Source organism: Schistocerca cancellata, chromosome 6, assembly GCF_023864275.1.
Source record: "Schistocerca cancellata isolate TAMUIC-IGC-003103 chromosome 6, iqSchCanc2.1, whole genome shotgun sequence".
Classification (NCBI taxonomy): Eukaryota; Metazoa; Arthropoda; class Insecta; order Orthoptera; family Acrididae; genus Schistocerca; species Schistocerca cancellata.
The window spans coordinates 132,231,097-132,245,829 of NC_064631.1; positions in this window are offsets into that span (position 1 = coordinate 132,231,097).

The following is a 14,733-nucleotide window of genomic DNA, read 5'->3' on the forward strand; positions in this document are numbered from 1 at the left end:
CGTGCATTGTCCTGTTGGAACAGCAAGTTCCCTTGCCGGTCTAGGAATGGTAGAACGATGGGTTCGATGACGGTTTGGATGTACCGTGCACTATTCAGTGTCCCCTCGACGATCACCAGTGGTGTACGGCCAGTGTAGGAGATCGCTCCCCACACCATGATGCCGGGTGTTGGCCCTGTGTGCCTCGGTCGTATGCAGTCCTGGTTGTGGCGCTCACCTGCACGGTGCCAAACACGCATACGACCATCATTGGCACCAAGGCAGAAGTGACTCTCATCGCTGAAGACGACACGTCTCCATTCGTCCCTCCATTCACGCCTGTCGCGACACCACTGGAGGCGGGCTGCAAGATGTTGGGGCGTGAGCGGAAGACGGCCTAACGGTGTGTGGGACCTTAGCCCAGCTTCATGGAGACGGTTGCGAATGGTCCTCGCCGATACCCCAGGAGCAACAGTGTCCCTAATTTGCTGGGAAGTGGCGGTGCGGTCCCCTACGGCACTGCGTAGGATCCTACGGTCTTGGCGTGCATCCGTGCGTCGCTGCGGTCCGGTACCAGGTCGACGGGCACGTGCACCTTCCGCCGACCACTGGCGACAACATCGATGTACTGTGGAGACCTCACGCCCCACGTGTTGAGCAATTCGGCGGTACGTCCACCCGGCCTCCCGCATGCCCACTATACGCCCTCGCTCAAAGTCCGTCAACTGCACATACGGTTCACGTCCACGCTGTCGCGGCATGCTACCAGTGTTAAAGACTGCGATGGAGCTCCGTATGCCACGGCAAACTGGCTGACACTGACGGCGGCAGTGCACAAATGCTGCGCAGCTAGCGCCATTCGACGGCCAACACCGCGGTTCCTGGTGTGTCCGCTGTGCCGTGCGTGTGATCATTGCTTGTACAGCCCTCTCGCAGTGTCCGGAGCAAGTATGGTGGGTCTGACACACCGGTGTCAATGTGTTCTTTTTTCCATTTCCAGGAGTGTAGTTGGGAGCTCCAACGTTAGGCGCGTTATGGGTCCCCTTAGGGACTTGGCTGACAAGAAGGGAAAGAAAACCAACGTGCACTCTGTGTGCATAACGGATGGAGTCTTTCCAGATGTGGACGAGTCCTCCCGGACGTCATTAAGAGCACAGGGTGCAGGCAGTTGATGTTGGCTGCTCACGTCAGTACCAATGATGTGTGTCACTTTGGGTCAAAAGAGAGCGGCTAACAGAAGTGGTAGAGGCTGCCAGTCTTGTTTGCAAGATGAAAGCAGAGCTGACCGTTTGCATCATAGTTGACAGGACCAATTGCGGACCTCTGGTACAGAGCCGAGTGGAGGGACTGAATCAGAGACTCAGACGGTTCTGCGACCGTGTAGGCTGCAGATTACTCGACTTGCGCTAAAGGTTGGTTGGGTTTCGGGTTCCGCTGAATAGGTCTGGTGTCCACTATACAGGAGGCGGCTACACGGGTAGCTGGGCCTTTGTGGCGTGGATTGAGCGGTTTTTTAGCTTAGAGGGTCTCGGGAAAACACAACAAGGGCTTTAGTCACAAAGGGTGCAGGCCGAACACAGGAAGAACGTAGATACAGGAACCACTGGTATAACAGTTGTAAATTGTCTTAGCCGTGTTGGGAAAGTACCAGAGCTCCAAGCGCTAATAGGAAGCACTGATGCTCAAATCGTTATAGGCACTGAAAGCTGGCTAAAGCCGGACATAAGCTCAGCCGAAAATTTTGCGAAGAACCTAACTGTGTTCCGATAGGATAAGCTAACCACGGTTGGCGGTTGCGTGTTTGTTGCTGTTACAAGTAGTTTATCTAGCCGCGAAATTGAAGTAGATAGTTCCTGTGAGTCAGTATGGGCAGAGGTCATTGTTGTCAACCGGAATAAAATAATAATTGCATCCTTTTACCAACCTCACAATTAAGATGATACAGTTGCTGAAAGGTTAAAAAAACTTGAGTTTGATATCAAACACATACCCGACTCATACGATTATACTTTGTGGTGACTAATTTACCCTCGGTATGTTGACGAAAATACATGTTTAATTTCGGAGGTACGCATAAAACATCATCCGAAATTGTGCTAAACGCGTTCTCTGAAAATTATTTCGAGCAGTTAGTTCATGAGCCCACGCGAATAGTAAACGGTTGTGAAAAACACACTTGATCTCTTAGCAACAAATAATCCTGAGTTAATAACGAGCATCAAAACGGATACCGCTATTAGTGAACACAGATTTGTCGTAGCGAGACTACATATTGTAACCCCCAAATCCTCTAAAAATAAGACAAAAATATACCTATTCAAAAAAGCACATAAATATTCACTTGACTCCTTCCTGAGAGACAATCTCCACTCTTTACAAATTAATTTTGTAAGTGTAGACCAGATGTGGCTTGAATTCAAAGAAGTATTATCAGCATCAATTGAGAGATTTATACTAAATAAATTAACAAACAACAGAGCTGATCATCCTCGGTACACAAAACGGGTCAACGGGTCAGAACACTGTTGCAGAAACAACGAAACAAACACTCCAAATTTAGACAGACGCAAAATCTCCAAGATTGGCGATCTTTTACAAAAGCTCGAAATTTAGCGCGAACTTCAGTGCGAGATGCTTATAGCAGTTTCCACAACGAAACTGTCTCGAAATCTAGCAGAAAATCCAAAGAGATTCTGGTCGAATGTGGAGTATGTTAGCGGCAAGAAACAATCAGTGCCTTCTCTGCGCGATAGAAATGGAGATACTACCGAAGACATTGCTGCCAAATCAGAGTTACTAAACACAGCCTCCCGAAATGCCTTCACAAAAGAAGACGGAGTAAATATTGCAGAATTCGAATCAAGAACAGCTGCCAACATGAGTATCGTAGAAATAAACATCCTCTGAATACTGAACCAACATAAATCACTCAATAAAACCCAGTCTTCTGGTACAGACTGTAAATCAGTTAGGATCCTTACAGAGTATACTGATGCATTAGCTCCATAATTAATCATATACAACCGTTCGCTCGACAAAAGATCCGTACCCAGACTGGAAAGTTGCACAGGTCACACCAATATTCAAGAAAGGTGGTAGGAGTAATCCAATAAATTACAGGCCCATATCATTAACGTCTATACGCAGCAGGATTCTGGAACATATATTGTGTTCGAATATTATGAATTACCTCGAAGAAAGCGGTCTATTGACAGACAGTCGACATGGGTTTAGGAAACATCGTTCTTGTTAAACACAAGCTCTGTTCGCTTGAAGTATTGAGTGCCATTGACAAGAGATTTCAGATCGATTCCGTATTTCTGAATTTCCGGAAGACTTTTGACACTGCACCACACAAGCGGCTTTTAGTGAAATTGCGTGCTTATGGAATATCGTCTCATTTATGTGACTGGATTTCTGACTTCCTGTCAGAGAGGTCAAAGTTCGTAGTAAGTGACGGAACGTCATCGAGTAAAACGGAAGTGATTTCTGGCGTTATAGGCCCTTTGCTGTTCCTTATGTATATAAACGATTTGGGAGACGCTGTCGTTTGTCGACTGATAAAGCCATCAATAGATCAAATGAAATTGCAAAACGATTTAGGAAAGATATTTCAATGGTGCCAAAATTGGCAATTGACCCTAAATAACGAAAAGTGTGAGGTCATCCACATGAGTGCTAAAATGAATTCTTTAAACTTCGATTACACGATAAATCAGTCAAATCTAAAGACCGCAAAGTCAACTAAATACCTAGGAATTACAATTACGAACAACTTAAATTGGAAGGAACACACAGAAAATGTTGTGGGGTAGGCTAATCAAAGACTGCGTTTTGTTGCCGGGACACTTAAAGAATGTAACAGAGCTACTAAGGAGACCGCCTACACTGAGCTTGTCTGTCCTCTTTTAGAATGCTGCTGCACGGTGTGGGATCCTTAGCTGATAGGACTGACGGAGTACATCGAAAAAGTACAAAGAAGGGCAGCACGATTTATATTATCGCGCAATATCGGAGAGAGTCACTGAAATGATACGATGCTTCAAATATTTACTGTTGGTAATGAAATGATTTTACAAACGTTCAAATGGGACTTTTTACAATAACCTTACAACTAGCATTGCGCAAACATACCTTCAGAAGTCTTGAGTTTCTAAAAAAAAAATCAATAATATTTGTTCCTCTTTTGGTAATAGTTAGCTGATGTCTCTGTAAATCCGTGTATAGTGTCTTGTAAATCATAGCTTGTGGCTGCCAGGCACACTGCTCCTCTCAACCTCTCGCTTCAGACCTGCTACCGACTCGCTTCACATCTCGCTTACCACTGACATCCTACGAACGCTAAAGTGCGGTCTCTCCCTCCAACAATGCTTTCTAGCGCAGACAATCCCTGCTACCATTGCAAAATGTATCAATGCGCGTACTTCCCCGCTCTTTTCTTAAAATGTATCCATACGCGGTCTCTCCCGCCCTTTTTAAAATGATATCAATGTGCGGACTCTCCCGCCAACAGTACTTTGGTGCAGACGTTCTCTGCTACCACAATTATTTCCAAAATGCCAATTTTAATTATTCCTACTTAATCCTATTAATAAAATATAAACATCTTTCATAAATTGTGGTTTGACAATACACAATAGAAATATACACGTCTTACAAGGTGTTCATTCTTTCCCCGCGCTGCACGAGATTGGAATAATAGAGAATTGTGAAGGTGGTTCGATGAACCCTCTGCCAGGCACTTAAATGTGATGCAGAGTACCCATGTAGATGTAGATTCGTTTCTACGTCTTATTTCAGTGAGGAAGCAAGGTATTCAATGGCTGATCCGTTCATCGTTGCTCTGGATTTGATGGTTTCGACTGCAAGACGTTGAACTCCCTACGGCTTGGCCGACCCTACCTCTCGGCCCTCTCGTCGCGAAGATATTTTAGCTAGGTTGCGAGTTGGGCACTGTCTTATTAGCCATCGCCACTTGTTACGTGGTGATTCGCCACCACTCTGTGCTCATTGTCATCACGCTTTGACGGTGCGCCATTTCCTGGCACAATGCCCTTTTTTTAACCGCTTACGTTCTACTGTGTTTGCCGTCTCAGTTATCGGCCGTTTTAGCGAACGATGCGCTTGCAGCCGACCGCGTTTTACTTTTTACCCATCGTAGCAGTATGGTAAAGGACGTTTAATCTTTGCATGAAATGTATTCGCAGTTGCGAAAATGGATTACCATCAGCTGTACAACGGAATGACAATGAAAATTTGTGCCGGACCGGGACTCGAACCCGGATTTCTCGCTTAGCGAGAGCGGTTGCCTTACTGTTGGGCTACCCGAGCACCACTCACTGCCCGACCCAAACTTCCATATGTCCTCACTCATATGTCCACCATCTGTGCTCCTACATCCATTACGTACATTCTCGTACAAGGGGGACATTTTATTTGAAGGTCGCTTGCATTTCGTAAGGGCTGTAGTCGTCGCAATGCCTGTGAAGGAACAGTTCGTCGTAATTCGGCGTAACACAGGCACTGCAATATCGTATTTAATCTTTAGTTCGGGACCTCCGCAGTCTCTACTGCTTTTTTGCGGACTTTTCTCTAAGGGGAAGTCCTTGTTTTTTAGCTCTCTTCTGTCGATTGGGCTTAAAATATAGTCGGTTTTATCTTCTTTTACTTGTTGATGTTCTAAGGTCATGATCTGGTCGCTTATGACCTCCCTTGTTTTTGCTCCTTAAAACAAAAGAAAAAAGGGATTTCATCAGATATGCGCGTTTAAGAGGCAGCATCAAGGAAGTTCAAAGCGCTTATATTCAGTTTTTTTTTCCTCTGAAGGTGCAACAAATCATAGCGATGTAGGAAATGGGAAAAAATCTTTGAAGACAATGTGGGTACTTTGTGACTATATTCCCCCCCTCCCTCCCCCCCCCCCCAACCGGGCCCCCGCTTCTGTTTTCAAGCTTTAGGTGAGTGTATGAGGAGATGAGAGGGCTGTAGGCGAAATACCCTGCTCAGGGTACGATTTTGCAGCGTACATGATGAATAGTTTGTGCTTAGCTCAGAGGTTCTGTGGCAATACCCACCATCCGGCGGTGAGCCGTTTACGCAATGAGTATCGCGTAGGACTACGATACTATTCTAGATTCTCACCCGAGATTTCTTGAGTAAGCCTCGTACTACCTCTGTCTTTCTTGAGTATGCCTAGTACTGTCTCTGCCCTACAAATGTGTGCCTCAACCCTCTACTTACTGTAACTGTAAAAAATATAAAATAAGGTACACAATTTTTACTTCAATGCTTTATATGTTATTGAATTAATAGCAAATCATTTTATCTAAAAAATGGTCCAAAGTAATTGAAATGCATATAATGTTCAGAAGACATGCAAACCCCGGTAAGGTTATACAGGCGAAGTACATTAGCGACTGGTAAGTCCCAACAGAGTCCTACAGCTAGAATTATTGCTTCTGATGATACTTATAAAAACAGTTTTTTCTTCATTAACACACAAAAAATATTACACTCTGATCACATTGAATGAGGTCTAGATTCTATTTTCGTAGATGAGTAAAATTCACATTTGCCTTCTGAACTGACATGTTGGCCACTTACATCCTGCATTCTAAAACGGATGTCGTTTCATGCCGAAAACGCTGTCTTTCTTTTGAGTTGAAAGAAGACAATTTTAATCCTTTTTGGGTATTTCTTGATTTCTGGACATTTGCTTTGCAAGTGTGATTAGACCAAGAGCAGTTCTACGTTCGAAGTCAATGGAAGCATACCTCTTCCGTCACAGTATGAAATATAGGAATTGACGTCATTTTGTCCATTGCATAAAACCTCTGTTGATCCATTGTGCGTAAGGGACAGCTGCATGTCAAACATTTTCCAAGGAAAATCGCCAAAAAGCCGTATGTTTTGAGAAGCTGTTTTATTTGGACAACCAGTTTCGTCATCTCAGTAATGCCATCTTCAGGCAACTATACACTCCATGTATAGACAATAAGACATAGCGGTACTTGCATAACGGGAACCATCAATATCTAAATTCCTTGAATTCGTTTTTAGAGTGTTTGCTTTGAAGACTCGAGGACAACTTGTTGTCAAGTCTTCAAAGTAAACACTGTAAAAAATAATTCACGGAATCTAGAAATTGATCGCTCCCATTATGCAAGTACCGATATATCTTATTGTCTATACATTGAGTGTATAGGTGCCTGAAGATAGCATTACTGAGATGACGAAACTGGTTGTCTAAATAAAGTAACTTCTCAGAACATACGGCATTTGGTGATTTTCCTTGGTAAAAAATTGCGTCAAACAGTCTGTACCAATAATTTTACGATACTATTTCATACGGAGACCTCGACACGTCACCTTTATCTAAGCTGTCCATGTGTTTACAATAATCTTGTACAACTGTCAGTTCCCCCCTCCCCCAATCTTTGTTCCATCTTTCTGGGATCTGGATACACTGCGTACTTCATTTCCATGATGATTTGAAGGAAAGTGAAGTCACAGCCTTGGAGCTCACGGGACTCCTGAATCCCAATCATGTTTTATGTCATAAATGTATATTAAAAGCGTACTGCGTTGATTTTGATAAAAATTAACGTTAGCAAGTATAAAAGTAACTACATATTACTCGTCTCAGTTCACAAATACATCTTACTTTTATTTACGTAACATTGCACCGTTGTTTCCCACACCAAGGATCCATTTGCATTACAGATAAGTATACGGTTCAGTATGTTCCTCAGATGACAGAACGTTGATCATAAAAATTGAACAACCAGGAAAGATACAAATAACAGACACAGGTTCGTCCTTCCATACTGCTTCAATTCTATGCCGGAGTGTATCAGTCGCAGACGAGTGGTGGTACTCCAGTGTCTTCGCAGCTATGACCAGCGGCAAGACACAGTCATTACCCTCACTGCTAGATACTAATGACAATATTACCGATGACAGCGCCATTAAAGCGGAGTTATTAAACAGGATTTTCGAAAATTCCTTCACCAAAGCAGACTAAGTAAATGTTCCAGAATTTTAATCAAGAAGAGCTGCCAAGTGGCTCTTAGAAGTAGATACCCCCGTGTAGCGAAGCAGATTAAATCGCTTAATAGACGCAAGTCTTCCTATTCAAATTGTATATCAGTCAGGTTCCTTTCAGAGTACGCTGACAGGATAGCTCCGTACTTAGTAATCTCGTACAACGGATCGCTCGATGATAGATGCGAACCCAGAGACTGAAATTGCACTGCTCAGACTAATACTCTCCTAACAAGAAACTTCCAATGAAACTGCGTGTCTATGTAATACCGCCTCACTTGTGCGGCTGGATTCGTAATTTCCTGCCACAAAGGTTGCCGTACGTAGTAATCGAAGGAATTTGATCGAGTAAAACAGAAGTGATTTCCGACTTTCGCTGAGGAAATTTTGTAGGCCCTATGCCGTTCTTCATCAGATAAACAGTTCAGGAGACAATATAAGCAGACCTCAGATTGTTTGTAGATGATGCTGCCTTTTACCGTGTAGTATAAAGCATTCATCAGGTCAAATCCAACTGCAAAATTAAAATGGTTCAAATCGCTCTGAGCACTATGGGACTTAACATCTGAGGTCATCAGTCCCCTAGAACGTAGAACTACTTAAACCTAATTAACCTAAGGACATCACACACATCCATGCCCGAGGCAGGATTCGAACCTACGACCGTAGCACTCGCGCGGTTCCAGACTGAAGCGCCTAGAACCGCTCGGCCACAGAGGCCGGCAATTGCAAAATGACTTAGACAGGATATCTGTATGGTGCGAAAAGTGGCAGTTGACTCTAAACAAGGAATAGTGTGAGGTCGTCCCTGTGAGTACTAAAACACTTAAGTTAAATTTCGGTTACACGAGATAAGCACAAATCTAAAGACTGTCAATTCAAATAAATGCCTAGGGATTACAATTACGAACAACTTAAATTGGAATGATCGCGTAGATGTGGTGTGGTGGAAGCAAAACAAAGACTACGTTTTATTGGCAGAACACTTAGAAGGTGCAGCACGTCCACTGAAGAGACTGCCTGCACTACGCTTGCCGTCCTGTGTAGAGTATTGCTATGCAGTATGGGGTCCTTATCAAATAGGATTGACAGGGGACATTGAAGACGTCCAAACAAGGGAAGCTCAAATCAAATGGTTCAAATGGCTCTGAGCACTATGGGACTTAACATCTATGGTCATCAGTCCCCTAGAACTTAGAACTACTTAAACCTAACTAACCTAAGGACAGCACACAACACCCAGCCATCACGAGGCAGAGAAAATCCCTGACCCCGCCGGGAATCGAACCCGGGAACCCGGGCGTGGGAAGCGAGAACGCTACCGGACGACCACGAGATGCGGGCACGGGAAGCTCGTTTTGTATTGCCGCGAAATAGGGGAGTGAGTGTACCGGATATGATAAGCGACTTGCGGTGGCGATCATTAAAACAAAGGCGTTTACTTTTCCCGAAAGTTCTATCACGAACATCTTCCCATGAAAACTAAAATATTTTACTGATGCCGTCCTATGTGGGAAGAAATGATCATAATGAAATACAAAATGTAGAGCTCCTACGGAAAAATGTAAGTCTTCGGTCTTCCCACGGGAAGTTCGAGGGTGGAGGCGTAAAAAATAGGCTGAAGGAGTTCAATGAACCCTCCGCAGTGCCCTCAGTGTTAATTAGAGAATAATGCAGCTGTAGATGTTTTCGGTGGGTGAGATATTTGGAGAATATGTTGGCTAGGGTGAAAGGTCAAATACCCTCCAACCGCATGGTGCTTTTGAGATACTGCATGGCGTTGAGTACGGGGTTCTGAACCCATCGATTCCCTATCTGCGTAACAGTCGTGGGATCCCGACCAACGATATACCGTATACTTGCTGCGGATTGAACCTGAACCTGCCGAATTCCGAAATTTCTAGCATATACTTCCATATCTTCTCATAAACATTCAACGCTGAAACGTGATTTTCGAACGAGTAACCCGCTCAATAATCTTTTATATACGGAATGCGGAGGCGTTAATCTACTCACTAGTGCAACCGCACTCAAATCATGTGCATATCGAATCACGTCGTACACTTCATTTTGATTTGACTTTTCCCGCATGTCGCGTTAACGTATTGCAGTTTCAATGACCAGTATTGTAGTTATTAACATCTAGCTTTATATTGTGGCATATTAATTATAATTAAATTATAATTTTCCATATGGGATACAGGCCCTGATATCCGATAATAAAGGCAATTACGGCGACCGCTGCTATCCTGCAGCAGCTATTTGAATGGTTTTGTATACACTTGATCACGCAGTATATTGGGATTCATACATTGTGACGACGTATCTTTGGCGTGGTTACATTCCAGCCACTGTGAAAGTGCAGTTACAGATAAGAATAAAGAAGATGATACTTGCTTGGCTGTCATCGGCCAATTTTCTATTTGTAACCCTAAAGAATTTGGATAATGAATGCAGTGGAAATTACACTCCTGGAAATTGAAATAAGAACACCGTGAATTCATTGTCCCAGGAAGGGGAAACTTTATTGACATATTCCTGGGGTCAGATACATCACATGATCACACTGACAGAACCACAGGCACATAGACACAGGCAACAGAGCATGCACAATGTCGGCACTAGTGCAGTGTATATCCACCTTTCGTAACAATGCAGGCTGCTATTCTCCCATGGAGACGATCGTAGAGATGCTGGATGTAGTCCTGTGGAACGGCTTGCCATGCCATTTCCACCTGGCGCCTCAGTTGGACCAGCGTTCGTGCTGGACGTGCAGACCGCGTGAGACGACGCTTCATCCAGTCCCAAACATGCTCAATGGGGGACAGATCCGGAGATCTTGCTGGCCAGGGTAGTTGACTTACACCTTCTAGAGCACGTTGGGTGGCACGGGATACATGCGGACGTGCATTGTCCTGTTGGAACAGCAAGTTCCCTTGCCGGTCTAGGAATGGTAGAACGATGGGTTCGATGACGGTTTGGATGTACAGTGCACTATTCAGTGTCCCCTCGACGATCACCAGTGGTGTACGGCCAGTGTAGGAGATCGCTCCCCACACCATGATGCCGGGTGTTGGCCCTGTGTGCCTCGGTCGTATGCAGTCCTGATTGTGGCGCTCACCTGCACGGCGCCAAACACGCATACGACCATCATTGGCACCAAGGCAGAAGCGACTCTCATCGCTGAAGACGACACGTCTCCATTCGTCCCTCCATTCACGCCTGTCGCGAGACCACTGGAGGCGGGCTGCAAGATGTTGGGGCGTGAGCGGAAGACGGCCTAACGGTGTGCGGGACCGTAGCCCAGCTTCATGGAGACGGTTGCGAATGGTCCTCGCCGATACCCCAGGAGCAACAGTGTCCCTAATTTGCTGGGAAGTGGCGGTGCGGTCCCCTACGGCACTGCGTAGGATCCTACGGTCTTGGCGTGCATCCGTGCGTCGCTGCGGTCCGGTCCCAGGTCGACGGGCACGTGCACCTTCCGCCGACCACTGGCGACAACATCGATGTACTGTGGAGACCTCACGCCCCACGTGTTGAGCAATTCGGCGGTACGTCCACCCGGCCTCCCGCATGCCCACTATACGCCCTCGCTCAAAGTCCGTCAACTGCACATACGGTTCACGTCCACGCTGTCGCGGCATGCTACCAGTGTTAAAGACTGTGATGGAGCTCCGTATGCCACGGCAAACTGGCTGACACTGACGGCGGCGGTGCACAAATGCTGCGCAGCTAGCGCCATTCGACGGCCAACACCGCGGTTCCTGGTGTGTCCGCTGTGCCGTGCGTGTGATCATTGCTTGTACAGCCCTCTCGCAGTGTCCGGAGCAAGTATGGTGGGTCTGACACATCGATGACGGTTTGGATGTACCGTGCACATCGATTTGATTTTCCAGATGTTCTGGTTGAAATAGTTTTTTGTGTGATGTTTGATTTGTGGGGCGGTCAACTGCACGGTCATCAGTGCCCGTACAAACTCCCAATCTGTACACAGTCCAATCTAACCACTCTCACAAGTGATGGAATGTAGAGAACACAAATGCCCAGTCGCAGTGCAGAGAAAATCCCCAACGCGGCCGGGAACCGAACCCGAGACTCCGTGCACCGAGCGAGGTGGCGCAGTGGTTAGCACACAGGACTGGCATTCCGGAGGACGACGGTTCAATCCCGCTTCCGACCACCCTGATTTAGATTTTCCGCGATTTCCCTAAATCGCGTCAGGCAAATACCGGGAAGGTTCCTTCGAAAGGGCACGGCCGAATTCCTTTCCCATCCTTCCCTAATCCGATGAGACCGATGACCTCGTAGTTTGGTCTCTTTCCCCAAATAACCCAACCGCCGAGACTCCGTGACCCAGAGGTAGCAATGCTAACCGTTAGACCACGAGCTGCGGGCTTTTTGTGTGATGAATGTATTACTATTGTTTTCGGCATTGGCTCGGCACGCAGTTTTCATAGCTTCATAGCGTACCTGTACAACGGCTGTTTTCGCTAAATACAGCTTTCTCCGAGTGATGTCAACAGAACAAATCAGTCCATTATATCCTACGTGTTAACAATAAGTATCTGAAACGACGAAATGAAAAGAAAAAGTCGTAATCGGGGTCGCCACTAGGACGTGGATGCGTATAGGGCCTTGAGATCCAGTATTGGGCAGACTGTTTGGGTCAACTGTCAAGGTGAACACTGGCCACTGCTGATCATTTCCTGCTGTTTAAGAAGGCCGATACATGGACACGGAACTACTTTGACCTTGAGACCAGGGACAAGGATCGGGATTAATTTAAGGAAAACACGTGGAAGGGAGTGGAAGGGTGACCCAACTTTGCGGGCCATTTATCATTCTTGAACAAATAGTTTTATTTAATAACAGTTCTATCACAAACTGTTACCAAGATTCTTGCCAAATACATACATTTAGTTAAGGGCATTTACATTAGACAATAATTACAAATGGTACTCTAAGAACATGCCAACTGCGCGATACAATGGTGGCCTGATTAACTTATTAAATAAACCTGTGGCGGCGCTGTCTGCGCGACTAGCCTCACAGCTGTGATCTAATCCCACAATAGGACTAAGTTCAAGAAACGTTAAATGAAAGATATTACAATGCGTACATCTCCACTGGCTATTCTGCTTTCATATAGGCCAGATAACGGCCAAGTTGGCCAAACGCTACCCACGTGTGAAAACCGAAGCTAACAGTACTGGCCACAAATGTGTTACACATGAATCAAGTTAAGTACATAAATAAAGAACCGGGCGCCTAAAACACTGTTAAAATGATGATAGTTAAATCCCTGTAAGAAATCAAGAAACTCAGTGCTCAGTTTACTCAAAGGCTTTCAAAACAAATTCACAGGGGCCTTACAATACTAGAACCACTGGGTAATTTACTTCCAAATCCGGCACAATCCCCGTCGTGGTACGATACCAAAAGACTGACAAACTACTCAGCTTGAGGCTGGAACGGGAGACCTGCACAAACGCGTGTGACCTAGGCCTCGTGCGATGACGGGAAAGTCGCCGAAACAGAAGGAACACGCGTTCCTGCCCCGGACCGTCAGAACAGCAACAATTCAACTGCTGCCGATACAAAACTGACGACATACCAAACAACAAACAAGTTTGATCATACAATGTAAGCTGCAGTTCGCCGCTTTACCTCCGAGGATGTCTTCCGCAGTCGGAGGCGAAACGTCAGGAGAGTGTTTTATACTTCGACCACGGCCTATCAGCCCGGAAGTTTTAAGTGAAAACAAACAAGTTTGATAGGAATTAACGTACACAGCAATACCTAAACGGTCAATAAAAGATTATTCTCAACAAAACCAACTGTTGACATTTCAGCATAGGCGCGTCCCACTCAAACATTGCAAGTTAACCTTTCTCGCAATAACAAGAAACAATATACAAAATCTTTTAAAAACGTAAATAATAATTCAAACAAGATTTATTAAGTCAACGTATAACTCTACAGGGGCCTCTTAAGGACTAATCGATACTGTAATTTGGATACGCTCCAAATGGTAGATGGTCGGTTAAAATGCATACAGCCGACCGTTGTGGTCGAGCGGTTCTAGGCGCCTGAGTCCGGAACCGCGCTGCTGCTACGGTCGCAGCCTCGGGCATGGGTGTATGTGACGTCCTTAGGTTAGTTCGGTTTAAGTAGTTTTAAGTCTAGGGGACTGATGACCTCAGATGTTAAGTCCCATAGTGCTCAGAGCCATTTGAACCATTTTTGAAAATGTATACCTACAACCAGAGAGCTGTGCGAATACACCACAAAAGCATGGCCCACACGTCCGTACCTTCAAGCCGAGTGCGCACAACTTTACTTACAGGCCAAATCCAATAACCCACACCCAGGAAGGGACATAAGGTCAACAACAAACCAAAAATTGCGGTTAGTAGGATCCAATAATGAATGGTAACAAACATTGATTTCAAGTACCAGATTAAAAATAAAATAGCTTGGCACTTACAGAAAGCTCCAGATTGACATACACAGCCCAAAAAAGGTGTCTGAATGGGCTTAAGGAACCGAATTCCTGACTAGTTCACACTGTGTGAGAATCTACAAGTACAGTACTTATTGAACAGTCTTTATTCATAATTTCAAGTAAATGCCAAGGAGACCAATAGCTTCAAGACTCTAGGTACTCGCCAGATAATATTGCCCTCTTGCTCGTAGCTGCTAATAAGCTGC